The sequence below is a fragment of the Meleagris gallopavo genome, chromosome 23, assembly GCF_000146605.3.
Source record: "Meleagris gallopavo isolate NT-WF06-2002-E0010 breed Aviagen turkey brand Nicholas breeding stock chromosome 23, Turkey_5.1, whole genome shotgun sequence".
Lineage (NCBI taxonomy): Eukaryota > Metazoa > Chordata > Aves > Galliformes > Phasianidae > Meleagris > Meleagris gallopavo.
In genome coordinates, this window is record NC_015033.2 from 5,684,608 (window position 1) to 5,699,032 (window position 14,425).

Here is a 14,425-nt window from a genome sequence, read left to right on the forward strand (position 1 = left end):
AAAAAAAAAAAAGCAAAGAAAAAATAAAATAAAAGAAATAAACACTGTCTTTCATAGCACTGAAAACCAAAGCAGAGATGGGACATGATTTAGGACTGGTAGTTAGGATAATGGTTGGTTGTGGTTGGACTTGATGATCTTTAAGGTCTTTTCCAACCTGAGCAATTCTATGATTCTATGCACAAAGCTGGAGGTGCTCTGCATGCAGTGAGAAATTCATGGATGCACTGCCAGCTTGAACATGGCTCTTTTGAAATAACATCCATGCTTTGCCTTGAAAAGTTGCTGTCTATGCTGTGCACGCACCCAAACACGGCAGCAATTCCCACTGCGTGGCTCAGAGCCCCTTGTTTTGGTGCACGCAATAATCCCAGCCCTTGCCTTGGGACTGTGGCCATTCAGCTGCACGGCTGTGTTTTGGGGAGGAGCTGAAGCGGGGCTCACCCCACCTTCCCCTTGGGGGAATTTGGGAAGACCTTGGGAAGAGGGGATGGGAGGGAGGACATCGCCAGCCAGGAAGCGATAGGCAGGAAAACACACATCATACAGACACATCCTTCCCTTACCTGCCTCCATGAGCTGGCACTGCTGCCCAAAAACTTGCGAGAAGGTGACGGGGTTGGGGGTCACATCCATGGCTCGACTCGGATCCTCGGTGTCGGTCATGGGCGCAGCCCGGGGCTGGGATGGACCCCCGGCTCAGCGATGCTCCGGGCAGGGGCTGCCTGTACCCGGCCCCGAGATCGCCGCTGCTGCAGTGTCCCTCCTCCCTCCGTTCCTCCCTCTGCCCGATGCGATGCGATGCGGGCGGCTCCGGGCTGCGCTGCGCTGTTAACCCCTGCCCGCCCACCGCCGGCATCGCTCCCGCTCTTCCCATCCCAACAGCACCCAGGGATGGCACAGATGGAGGGCTGAGAAGTAACCCCGGGTGGGTCCGAGCCGGCTTAGTCGTCTTTATGTTAAAAACTTCCTTGGCCAAAGGAAAGGATGCTGATGGGAGTTGTTTCGGGGAAGAAAGGTTCACAGAGCTCCTGGGAAATGAAGGCTGGGGTACAGGGGGGGATGCAGAACCAGGAAACTACAGCAGGAGCCTTGCAGGTAACCCAAACCCATTTCGGGGTTTGTTGTCACCCTGCCCAACTGCCGTCAGCCCATTCTGCCATGGTGTGGTCACAACATTCTGTAGGCAACCAAAGCAGGGACAGGGCTGAGGACATGAGGAGCAGCTCCAGCAGTGGGGCATCCAACCTGGCAATGGCACTGTGTGGGGTCCTGTGAGTCCTGACAGGGTGGGTTAGGGTTAGGGTTAGGGTTAGGGTTAGGGTTAGGGTTAGGTCCTGAGTGTTCATTTTTGCAGTCTTAAGCCCCAGTTCGATGTGCCATGGATTTCCCCAGGGTTTCCCATCCCTGGAGGTGCCCAAGGACATGGATGGGCTCTGAGCAGCCTGAGCTGTTGTGGGGCACCCAGCCCACGGCAGGAGTTGGGGCAGGATGGGCTTTAAGGTCCCTTCCAACCCAACCAAGCTGTGATTCCATCATAGAACCCTATTTTCTGAGTCTACAAGGAATGTCAGGTATTCTTGTCGTTATCAGAAGTTCTAGCCATTAGAGAAGGGAAGGGGGTGGTTGGGAGAGAAGAAGGGGGACATGCCCCAAGCCTTGTCCTCATTCACCTTCCACTAAGTCTTGAAGGCATGGGCAGGCTCTGCCACCTCTCTGCATGCTGTGGCCATGCTCAGCTGCCTATAGCAAACTCATTTGACTATATCTATTGATATCTGAAGCCTACAAGAATTCTAAACCCATGAAAAGCATCAGAAAAACATGGTATAATAAGTATAATAAGGGTATAATAAAGGTTTTGCATCTTCTTCCAGCACAGCACCAATACAAGGAGGACAGACAAAATCCTTGGCTGCATGCACTGGGAACTCAGGAGTATGGATGCAGTTATTCCTTTGGAGACAGCACTGCTGAAATCAGTTCTGGAACATTTATGCAATCCTGATGCCTGCACGATGCAAGGAAAAATATCAGCATTTGGTAGAGCTCACAAGGATTTTGAAGCAATACACTTAAGGCTTGGCATCAGAGATAGCAATAACCTCCATGTATTTCTGCCTTCCTTTAGATTGCATCGCCATCAGTTCTTGGCTGACACAGAATTGTTTGGTTGGGTTTTATTCCTTCTGGAAGTGAAACGTTTGAATGGGAGATAAAATGGCATAAGTGGTGCAGAGAGGAAAAGCTGTGCTCTGAAAGACTTGATCACCCCAGCAGAATTCCAGGAAAAACGAGAATTTAGGAGGAAAAAGAAGAAGATAGGAATGTACCTATTTGTTTGTAAGTGGAGTGCTAATGAGGCATGCTAAATACATCTTACAGTCTGCTGCAAAAGAAATTAACAGAAAATCAACTCTGCTAAGCCCTGAGAAAGTCAAGGTGACCCAATGCTTCATATATCTTTACAAGAGCAGAGGGAAACTCTTTGCATTAGCATCCCATGTTCAAGATACCAGTTCCAGAGCAGCCTACTTTAACAATTCCCTCTCCTTCCTCCCAGGCAGCTGCAAAACAGGCCATAAACAGGCAGCACAGCTTGAACCCTTGGGTTGGCAGTGAGGGACGTGGTTAGTGGGCATGGTGAGGATGGGTTGGGGTTGGAGATGTCCTGCAGCCACTAAAGACAATTCACAACTGGAATGGGCATCAAAGATGAAGGTGGCCTGATGGGTTTTCTTTCTTCCTCTGGACTGTTTAGTGAGTGAATAACTCATTTAACACACATCAGGTAGGCTCCAATGCTGCAAGAGTTTGGCTGCTGCATGTGGGGCGGTGGTAACAGAGGGTGTGTTACTAAGAGGTTGGATCTATTATGGCATCTTCTGATTTTCTGGGTGAAAGAGCCATTTCTATTCTATCTGAGTTCCGTGTTCTCAGACCTGCTCATTGCATCTGTACGTATTTGAGAAGAGTGTGGTTGAATCAATGGGGATGAATGGTGACCCCACAGCCCCGCACAGCCCAACACATCTCCTGCTCAAAATGCAGGGATGGAACATTCAGAATCACGGAATGGCTTGGGTTGGAAGGGGCATTAAAGATCATTGAGCTCCAAACCCCTTCACTCAGTGGAGATGGATGAAACAAGGACCTCACCCTTCAGACCCTGCCCACACATCCACCCCAACAGAGAACAACCCCATCTCTGCAACGTCATCACGCTGTGCTGATCCCATCCTGGACTCCAAACCACAGAGGAGCATCTTACCCACATACATCAGCCTGGGTCTGAACCTGGATGGATGGATCCTGGCACAGAGGTGGCACTTCATCTCCTTCCTCCTCTTCTGCCACCCAGCAAAGCCCCAAACGTTCACCTATCACAGCTACAATGGGTTGCCTCTCCCTTTTGAAGACGTCCTTTGCTGAAATAACAATCATAGCTCCCCAGTGAGGTTTGTCACATTGATTTATTGGTCTTTCCCTTTACACGGCGGACGGGCAACAGAGCTTTCACTCTTCCAAAGCAATGTTCAGCATCTGAGCACCAGCCAGCTCACGCCACATCTCCATGTAATTCATTATTTCATGAACTCCTCAACATCAGCATCGTCATGAGAGCACTGCAGAGCTTCCATGGTTGGCCTTGCAGATTCCTACATGCAGAACCTGAGCTTTTTTTGCCACGCTCTCCTTGGGTTTTCACAACAGAATTTCATGTTTTGTCAGCAGGCACACAACGGGGAGGTTAAAAATTTGCTGCAAAACCATGAAATTCCACCTTGGGAAAAAAATAAAATAAAATGGTGTACTGTCCTGAACTTGCAGTGAAGAAAAAGTCCTCATCGTTCTGGAGAAACGACACCGTGTTGAATTGATTTGTTTCCTGTAAGAAAAATCAACTCTCCCACACAACTGGAAAACGATGAGTAGTTTGGTGTGGATATTTCTCTACCACAGCTCAGACTGCAATGGAGCCTCCCAAAAGATCACCACAATACAAAGCTGGGTGCTGTGGTCTTTTGGTTGAGTAACTCACCTTATAAAAGCTTAAAAACAGAGCATTTACAACCAGGGACAGAAAGACGTGCTTTTAAAATGGTAGATACATATGTACAGGTTGGTGCAATAGGCCAGAATTTCTCTGGGGAAAAAAATGTTCGTATAGCACAACAATTTACACGCTTCTCTCCTTGAGTTTGTTCATCGTTAATGCTGCTCTGAACAACAACAACAACAAAAAAAAGCAGCAAAACTAAACAGCACAAAAGAGACCCCTATTAACCTCATTGGTATGCCTCAAAGGCACTGAACGAAGCAGCATCCGTGCCAGAAACTCTGCACTCCATTCAACTCACTGCTGCTGGAAGCTGAGAGCATCTCAGGACGGGTTGTTTAAAGCAGGATTCGGGCTCAGCATCAATCCTCACGTGAGCGGTGAGGATTTGTGCAGTAAGCATGACCTTCAGCTGAACGTCACAGAATGGCTTCGCTTGGAAGGGACCTTAAAGCCCATCCAGTTCCAATCCCTGCCGTGGGATGGGTGCCCCGCTCCAGATGAGGTTGCCCCAGGTCCCCATCCATGGCCTCGAGCATCTCCAGGGATGGGGCACCCACAGTGCTCTGGGCAGCCTGGGAAAATCAAGGGCACATCGAGGTGGTGCTCAGGACGGAGCGTATCGGAGCTGTTTTTATTAAGCACTGTGGGTTTGTTGTTTGAATTGTCCAGATGATGTCCAGGCGCACAGGAAGGTAATTCCTGTTTTGAAGAACGGGGTTTACCATACTGATAGGAAATGATGAAAGGAAAACGTGTGGAGAAAATTAAAGGAAAGATAACGTGTGAAACGAAAGCTGAACTGATCAGAGAGCTCTATGTGCACATCAGCTTCTTTGAGATATGTAAGGCCAGGGAATTTATTTTCTGTGCTATTTGACCAAGATTGACCAAGCTGCCCAGCAGATTTGGTTACTCGCTTCCTACTGGTTTTAATGTATAATGAGAATCTTCCAGGCTGCTGTGAAACGTTTCCTCCTTGGTTTGGAATTGGTACAATCACTTCATTCAAGAGGAAATTATTGCTAGCAAAGAGCTCAAGAGGGAACACATCCTTGAGACTCTCCAGTCGAGGCAAGAGGCAGGGCAGCCAGCAGTGGCACAAGCTGCCCCCAAAGCCTTCACCTCCATGTTCTCACCCCCTCAGGCTGGAAGGGCACATTGCTTCTTATGGCTCATCCAATCCTCAGCATCACACCACAATTGCACTTAGCCTATAGTAGGGGTTATCCAAAAGATCTGCAGCTAGGTAAGGTAAGATCCTGAAGACCTTTGCTCTTCTATTCAAACATTTAGCTTAGACACTTTTCCAGCAAACAGAACCAATAGTTTTTGTTTAAAGCTTTTGTATTCATCTCCAACATTCTGATTCTCGGCAAAACCGTACAAAATCAGCTGTTTTCAGCCATTTCATATTTATATATAAGCCATATATATATGTAGATCTATATATAATAGATCCTTTTTTGACCTTTTCAGGGTGGGAGTGGGAAGGAGTATCAACTGGGCACCTGTTTTTTCACAATTAACACGTGGATACACAGATGTGTGCTTACCTGTGCAGAGTGCAAAGACAAGGGAAGGGACAAACTGAGCGAAACAAGGGGGAATTGGGGCCATCAGCCCCTTGGCCTCCTTTAAAAATCCCAAACTCGGACACTACATTAGCAGGGATCCCATCAAAAGTGGGACCTCAGAAGTGAAATGAGCAGGAGCACCGCTGCCTGTGTGTGATTGTCAGCATTTAGGAGCAAGAGATCTCTCTGCACTGCATTTTTCAAACTGACCTCAGTGTTGCTGCAGCTCTCCTGGCTGCCTCCATCGATGCCTCCTTTTATAGGACCACTGAAGCAAAGCATGCTTGCATTACAGCTTCCACAGAGCTCCATATTTAAGGAAAATCATTGCGTGGCACTGCTCAGTGACATGTGAATCACTAAACAAACAAATCCTGGCTGTAAGAAGAGTACCAGACTGGCGAGAAATGCGACAGCAGCCTTTAGGAAACAGGTGCTTGTCCCTTTAGGAACCTGTGGGCTATCAGTGCATTGCAGAGATCACTTAACAAGTGGTCTTCCAAAGAAACACGAGTCCTGAAGAACTCCGAAAGCAATGGCACCGTGCCCTTTAAAGCTAAAGGTACAGAGTCAAGGAACTGGGGTACCCACAGGCTGCAGAAACCTCAGCAAAACCCACCTCTCTCCCTGTGGGTTTTTGCAAGTTGCCCAGTTCTTTACCCGTTAGGATGCAAAGTAGGAATAAAACGATGTAACAGTCTTCTCAGCATTTAATTGCATAGTACGTTCAACCCCTCCGTGTTTGGCCAAGAAGAGGATGCTCACCCAGCCCTGCAGCTCTCTGAACACAGGTAACCTGCCTGCCATTGTCTGAATATTTCTCCATGCTATTCCAGCTGCTGGCTCTCTCCATTTCTCCATGCTATGCCAGCACACGCCGTCCCTCTCCTTCTGAATGGAAGAACAAAGCGACAGCAGAAGGAACTGCTCTCACCTCAGCTGGGACAATGCTGGAGGATTATTTCCATTCCCCTTTTCCAGCCAGAAGTTCCTAGTACCTGCAAATACAGAGAGCTGTGATTAATCGGGGTCCATGTTAGGGATAAGCAGTCAGAGCAGCTCTGGTTGCCTGGCAATGAGGCACAGCAGAGATGTCCATGCTACAACTTCTGCTTGGCTTTCCCAGAACTCAGTGGTCTAAGCCACAGTGAGAATCATAGAATGGTTGGAGTTGGGAGGGACCTTAAAGGCCATCAGGTCCAACTGCACTGCAGTGAGCAGGGACACCCACAGCTCCATCAGTCACAGCCCTTGAGTGTCTGCAGTGCCTCACTGCCCTCATTGTAACAAACTTCTTCCTTATATCCAATCTAAATGTCCCCTCTTTTAGTCGGGGACATTAACGTTCCATTACCAACCGTTCCCGTTTTTGGGGAAGTAATGAACTCGAGAATTGTCCTGTTTTCCCCAAATTTATTTTTCAAATATACTGTAGCAGTGTATTGATTTTGCAGGCAGTCAATCTCACCTTCAGCTCCATACTGGTAAGCATAAAGTCCCTTAGCTACTACATTAGTGGACAGCAAGCAATTAGTTGCATGCTGCTGCTGGAACAGAAGACAAAGTGTCTTTTCAAAGTTAACCAATGGGAAAATAACTCAGCATCACCCAACGCACTGGACCAGCTCATTAATTTGTCCAAGCCCATATACGTTACAGCAGCTGATCTTGCCACAACACCAACTGATGTTTCTCTGTGTTATCACAGCTCCAAATTACATTGTAATTAAGGGCTTTGAGCCTCTGGCATTCAACCAGGTTTTGGTTTTTATCTAAAATTTGCTCAGCGTTCACCCACACAACTTAAAGGATCCCAAAGCACTTTACCCACTACAGCTCTCAGATACAAACAGCAAACGGAGACAAAAGCCTCATCCTGGTGCTGGTTCTGGCATAGGGCATCTTGCTCTTGCCCTCCACGTATGTTTTTTATTGGTGAGCAGCTGCAATGAGAGCAGCGATGCTCTGGCTCTGTAAAGTGCTTTGCAATCCTTGCCAAGAGAAACACACGATGAGCTCCATGCATGGCTGCACGCTGTACCTGCTCCGCTCCGACACGCAGAGGTCTATTCCTTGAAGAAGGGGGATGCAGTGCAGCTGGATTTCTTGCATTGCCTGGTGCTGGTGTTAGAAGAGGAGGAGGGACATCTAGAGGCCATGCGGAGTCTGTAACTGTACAAAGAGGCAGGAAAAACTCACACACATGCACGATGGGACGCAGAAATTAAGAACTGTTTTAAAAACCAACCAGCAGGGATGTGCTCTAAGGCCCCAAAGCAGCTCTGTGAGAGAAAAAAAAAAACAATCCAACACTACTCATCCTCCAAGTGCTGGGAGTTGCTTCTGAAGGCAAGAAGGCTTTTTGTTCTGAACTTATCCATTGGTTAATGGAAGCAGGAAGAAGAAAGTCTCCATCGAGCAGCACGCAGCCTGCCACCCTATGGCTGGGACCAACAGACACAGCCCCAGCCATACAGAGGACAGGGAGTCAGGGTCTATTTTCTCAGCATGGTCCACATCAGCTTTTTAAATAGAAAAGGAATTTTACCTTGTGTAAGCACAGCACCTGCCCATTAGTTGCCAAGGGCAAAGCATGGAGTACACTCCTGCCAGTGCAGCACGTGGAGATGTGATGAATTATGCTTATAGGTCACTGCAGCATTGGTGTTCTATCATCCTTATTGCAATATGTGATTTCATTGCAAGTTCGAGGCTGGCTCTGAGAATCCTGACCTTCTTGTAAAGCAGAAGCAAAAATCTGGGACTTTCCTTGATAGTGTTACATCTCTATCAGTTGTGATTGCAAGACGAAGCCTGAAAGCATGAGGCACAGCATGGGGAAGCAAAGGGCTTAGGTGAACTCACATCCATGCACGCTCACCTTGGGTACATGAATTCACCCAAATCAATGCTTACCTTCTTCCAAAGGCCCACATTTCACAATACGGTTCTACCACATAACAACACATCCAAGAAAATTGGAAAGTTAGGTTTTTCTCCAGGGTATTTTTAGAGTTCAGTATGCACCCTTTCAAGGACATCTCAGCCTTTGTTATCCTTACATGCAGACTCTGCAGCACTGCAAGTTAGGACTAAAGAAGTGCAAAATTTTCCATTACAGCAACAGAAACCAACCCCAAACCACAGAAATTTTAAAGAGTGAGCGACTCCATCATTTCTCAATTAAAAGCTGCGGGTAAAATCATCTGCCAAAGTTCTGTTATTGTTCTGTGCAAATCAAACTCTTCAGCCTTTGCAAATGTAATGCTGCAGCCTTTGTCTGCTGTGTAAGAATCAGAGTGGTGGTGAGGAAGTCAATGCAAGCCAGATTTCGTTGTCCCATATAAAGGCTGTTACCAAGGGGAACAGTAGAAATCCAAAATAAGCTTAGTTGGTTTGGTTTCAGTTCTTTACTATAACTAGAAGAAATTTTTCTTCTATTCAGAGTGTTTCCATTGAAGCAGTGTTTAACGTCGACGTCTGCAATGTCTATAATCAATACCACGTGTTATCGCATGTGATGAGCAAATGTCTGCATCCCGTGGGAAACAAACAAACAAAAACACAGAGAAAAGGCTTCAAACATACAGAGACAAAATAGCTGAGAAAACCTGACCTGCATTTTCAAAGGCACTTGCTTCCCCCCCCCACTCCACCCCCCCAAAATCAATATGTCAAGAGATCTTTTGTCCCCTAACTCCATCTCCCTTTGAAGCTGTTGGGCTACTATCTGGAAGCAGAGGATTAGGGGGAGAAGATAAGGAGGAAGCGTTTGCCTAGATGCCCTGGATAGAGGCTGGAACGGAGCTCTCCCTGCTTCCTCCCCATTGCTCTCAATTCACTGCACTGACAGCACGCAGCACAGCACCAAAGGCTCTGGGAATGCTCCATGGGGGGAAGAGTTATGGAGTTATGCTATTTTGGGCCCTGTCGCTCTGCACCTGCTTTCACCATCATGGGGTAACTGTAGCCAGGCAGAAGAAAAGAAATTCCTTGGTATAAGCAGCTTGATGGGGATGGGAGCAGGGGCTGCAGCCCAACCCTGCTGCACCACAGCCAAGCAATGCAGAAGAGCAGCACAGCACCCAGCCCTGCTGTGTCCCTTGGTGGGAGCATTCAAAAAGATGTGAAAAAAAAAAAAAAAGGTACAGAAACTGAATGTTAAACAGCAGAAAGGTCACATCTGCACTGGGTTTGCTTTGTCAAATAGGATGCTTTAATCATAGTAAGTAGTGGTGGTAAATATGCTCGCTATGCTATGAGTTAAAGTCAAACCAGAAGTAAAACTGTGTCATTTTTTCACTTTTAGACAGTGCCAAGAGCTCTGTCACTTAACTGTTAGCACACCTGAGCTCGACACAAAAACCAAGCACTGCTTTTAGTGAGCCCTGCTGCAACAACGGCCTAAATCTGGATCTTACAACCTCCTGTGCTCAGCTCTTAGTGCTCTGTGCTACACTGAGTACCACTACTTTTTGAGATGCAGAAAAGAGTCAGAAGGGCTTTATTTGCCACAGCCATCCAGGAGGTGAGCAGTCTTAAGGCAGGAATCAGATTCACAGAATCACAGAATCACAGAATCACAGAATCACAGAATGCCCTGGGTTGCAAAGGACCACAATGATCATCTGGTCCCAACCCCCTGCTGTATGCAGGTCACCAACCAGCAGCCCAGGCTGCCCAGAACCACATCCAGCCTGGCCCTGAATGCCTGCAGGGATGGGGCATCCACAGCCTCCTTGGGCAACCTGCATCACCACCCTACAGAAAAAGGAACAAAAGCAAAGGTTCCTCTCAGAATCACACAGTACCCCCAAATGGAAGGGACCCATAGGAGCACCAAGCCCAACATCTGGTTGCACACATCACCCCCCAAACCCCACGGCTGAGAGCGGTGTCCCAACACCCCCATGCTCACCATCCACTTCCCCTTGAGATGGCACACGTGGATTTACAGGCTTGCAAACCAGCCAGCCCCCAGCACACACCCTGCCCTCAGACATTCCTGAAATACATTTGCTATGCAAATTACCTCTTCTACCATGCTTGAGCAATAGACATTCTTCCAAGCTGCTAGTTCTCCTTCTCTAAAAACAGCCAAACAAGCTGTGCTGCTTGTGAACTGAAGGCTTGGAGCCATGGGGCTGCTGCTCACACCATGGGCCAGAGCAAGGTTGGAGTGTGAGCCCAGGAGAGGACCCCAAACTCGGGCAGTTTGCATCTGTTAGGTGTGGGTTTCTTGCAGGGCTTTCACTTCTACACTCCCAACCTAAAATAACACGCAGATGGTACAAAATCTCAGCTGTGCACACGCTGCCTCCAGTGAATCTCCTCACAATAGATGTATCAGGGACACACTCTGCCCAAAGTGGTTACTACTGTTACATAAAACCATGTCCAAGCTGACAGACTGACATCTGATGTGATTTTAGGGGCCAGAAGGCAAGCAAGGGGGTGATAAATGAGATTCCTGTGCTTTTTGCTCAGTGAGAACAAAAACGCCGTGCTGCTAACCCAAGTGGTGCAGTCCTTAATGGGAAACACAACACAAGGGCTTGGAAAAGCATCAGCCACCAAACGGCGTGAGTTTTATTTTCCCTGACAAAGGACAAAAAGGTTTGATGAAGGAATTTGATTTATTTTCTCTTGTCTTGCCTCTGTGCAAAAAAACAGGTGAGCAGAAAACAGAAAGGACCCCAACGTGTCACACTGCACATGTGGCTGCTGAGCACTCGAGAGCAGCCTGCATTTATTTATGAGGGTGGCGAATAAGCTGGGCCGTGTGTCAGGGTTTTATCTTGCCATCGCATGACTCCAAAGGACAGAACATGAATATCACGATGTTACAGGCAGGCCTTTCATGAATCTAAGCTGGAAAAACCTGTTATAGAGATGTTTGCATTCCCAGCTTCCGAGATCGACAGCAGAGGTTCAAAGGACAGAACGCCTTTAAAGTTGTGCTGCTCCCTCCTAATAACTCAGAAATTATTTTGTTGTGACACACATGTGCTCTGGAATACAAGTTTTATCTCTGTTGACTTGATCCCACTGAAATCATTCTTCAAATCCCTGTTAATTTCAGTGATGGACACAAAATTGAGAACTACTGATAAAAAAATCTCACCCTGTGCAGAGAATTCACTTGGGTTCTGTCTAAAATGAATGCAGCAATATTTCAATTCAATGTAAGATTTTCAGAAGCAACTGCTAATCCAAAGTGGCCGTTGAGAAGGGATTTGGTACAGAGGATTACTGTGGAGTTTTTGTAAAATCAGGCTCCAGGGGTATTTCTAATGGAGCACAAAGAAAATGTCAGTCACAAAGAAATCCAGGAATATAGATTTTAATGAACAATATCACTTGGGCAATTTATCTCCCTGTCCTTTCAAAGAAGCACAGAGCATTGTGTGAGCCAAAAAGAGATGAATATCGAATTTAAGGTAGCAGTACTCAAATATATCCTCCACACTGTCATGTAATCTAACCTGATAATCTGATAAAAAATGTTTATCTACCCACTCACAATGACAATCGACAGAGGAAAAGAATGAGAAACTCTTATCCCACATAGGGAAGACTGCTGTTGGTTTTTAGTTAGCTTTATGCAGAAATGGGTAACCCAAGTGGGTCTCAAGACCTCTGGAGGCTGCAGGAACTACTAATGTGGTTCTGGGCAGCCTGGGCTGCTGGTTGGTGACCTGCACACAGCAGGGGGTTGGAACTCGATGATCATTGTGGTCCTTTTCAACCCAGGCCATTCTGTGATTCCATGATTCTATGATTCTAAGCATCCCCAGTCCTGCACATCTCGCTACATAAAAATCACCAAAAAGAGATGAGTGAAAGCATTTCCTGCAATGAATGGGAATTAAACTCCTGTTCAATTCCAGCGACAGTGAAGTTTGAGGGTTACGCCTTTCCAAAGCAGCTCAGTGATGGAAGAATTCATTCTCCCTTACCTTCCAGCCCCATTTCACATTGCAACGGCCAGCAGAGAGAAACTACCTGAAGGAATGCTAAGTGCAGTCTATCACCACATCACAGCTGGGATACCACTAACTGTGCCTCAGTGCGATCTGCACGACAGCAAGTTGGCTTGGTCTGCCTCCAAAGCAAGACCCTGAGCAGCAGCAGCCGTGCTCCCTGTTCACTGCCAACCTGCAGCAAGGACAACATACAGACAGACTGACTCAGCTCCTTTGTTTCCATTCCTGCTGCCATCCCCAATGCCCTCAGCACGTGCTGCATCCACTGCAGTCTCCCCAAAATCACTCCCTTGGAAGAGTGCTCACATTGACTTTTCTGTGGACACTTAGCTTTGCTGAGTAGCACCGACTTAATTGCAGGAGGAACTGAGGCAGGCTCTGCTGAAACGGGCCCGGATACCAGGGAATTATTTTTCTTTTTTACTGCCATAAGGCAGTCGAAAAGGTTGGAAGTATTGGAGAGCCCATGGTCAAGCAGATGGCATGGAAGTCCAGCACCTCCCACTCCTTCCTGAGCTCTGCCAGAAACCTGCACCAAAAACCACATTTTACAACAACTGTTCCTTTCCCACTCTCAGCAATAACACGGATCTTTATTGCAGTCTGAATACTACCTTTCAAAAACTCTCCAGAGCTTTTTAACTTGTATTTCACTCCCAAGCATCCTAAGATATCTCTATTGAGTAGCAGTAAGCTCTCAGTCCATTCAGCCTTGGAATAACACAAAGTTTAATGAAACAATCCAGTTTAAAAACTGTGGCAGTGCAGGTGAAGAGATCCCTCTAAGCTTCCCTAATATTTGTGCATTCCAGCCTTGAACACTTTTATTAACTCCTCATTCAGCTTGAAAACACAAAAGAGTACTCTACAAAACAAAACACAAAAGAACATTCTACAAGTATGTTTAAGTACTGCACAGAAACAACATCAAGCATTGCTGTTCTACACTGTATTACTACTGAAATATTTCCAGCTATTACTATGAACTGTACGCTAGGCAAAAAGTTTCTAATTTTCTACTGCTTTAGTTATATAAAGGATGTGAAAGTTTACCTCTTCTTCATAGGTCACTTACCACAAAGCTCAGATCCGTAACAGCAAGTTCAGAACTCATCTCTTATTTCATTCTCATTACGAATAACAGTAGACTGCCGTGTGACTCACACAGACCACACTCAGCAGACAGAAGCTAGAATTAATAGGCAAGCTCTTCCAAGTTCTCTTTTTAAGGCTGTTCACAAGCTCTCATTTTGGAGTACTGATACTTCAATTGAGAACTGCTGTGTGTGAACATATTGCAGACCTTGGCAGAGTGTGCACAAAAGAGGAGTTGAGATCACAGGAGAAAAGCCAAGGGCAATGGGATTTCTGCTGTAATATCAAGCAACGAGGGGAGAATGCAGGTTTATTTGTGATCACGTCAATGTCAGCCATCACAAAGAGGTGATGAGAACACTGAGACTGCAGCAAGACCACACAGCAGCTGGTGTTTCAGTTGTCAGCAGTGGAAGATGTGATAAATGTGAAAACTACTCAGCGCTGCATCTTCAGTAGCTTCAAAACTATGGGGGAATTTTTACTTCTTCTCATGCTTCCCAACTGTTATAGAATAAGCAGATCTGATGGTATGTCAAACATAATGTTTCCATTCTGGTAAATATAGTGAAGCCTAACCAATACTCAACACCTTCACTGCGGCTGTCCTACAGCCTAATAACTGCTACTGCACGTTACACGTCTAGCTAGAATCTCTAGCTAGAACCTCTTAACCATCTTTGCCACCATTAAACCACAGCATACAT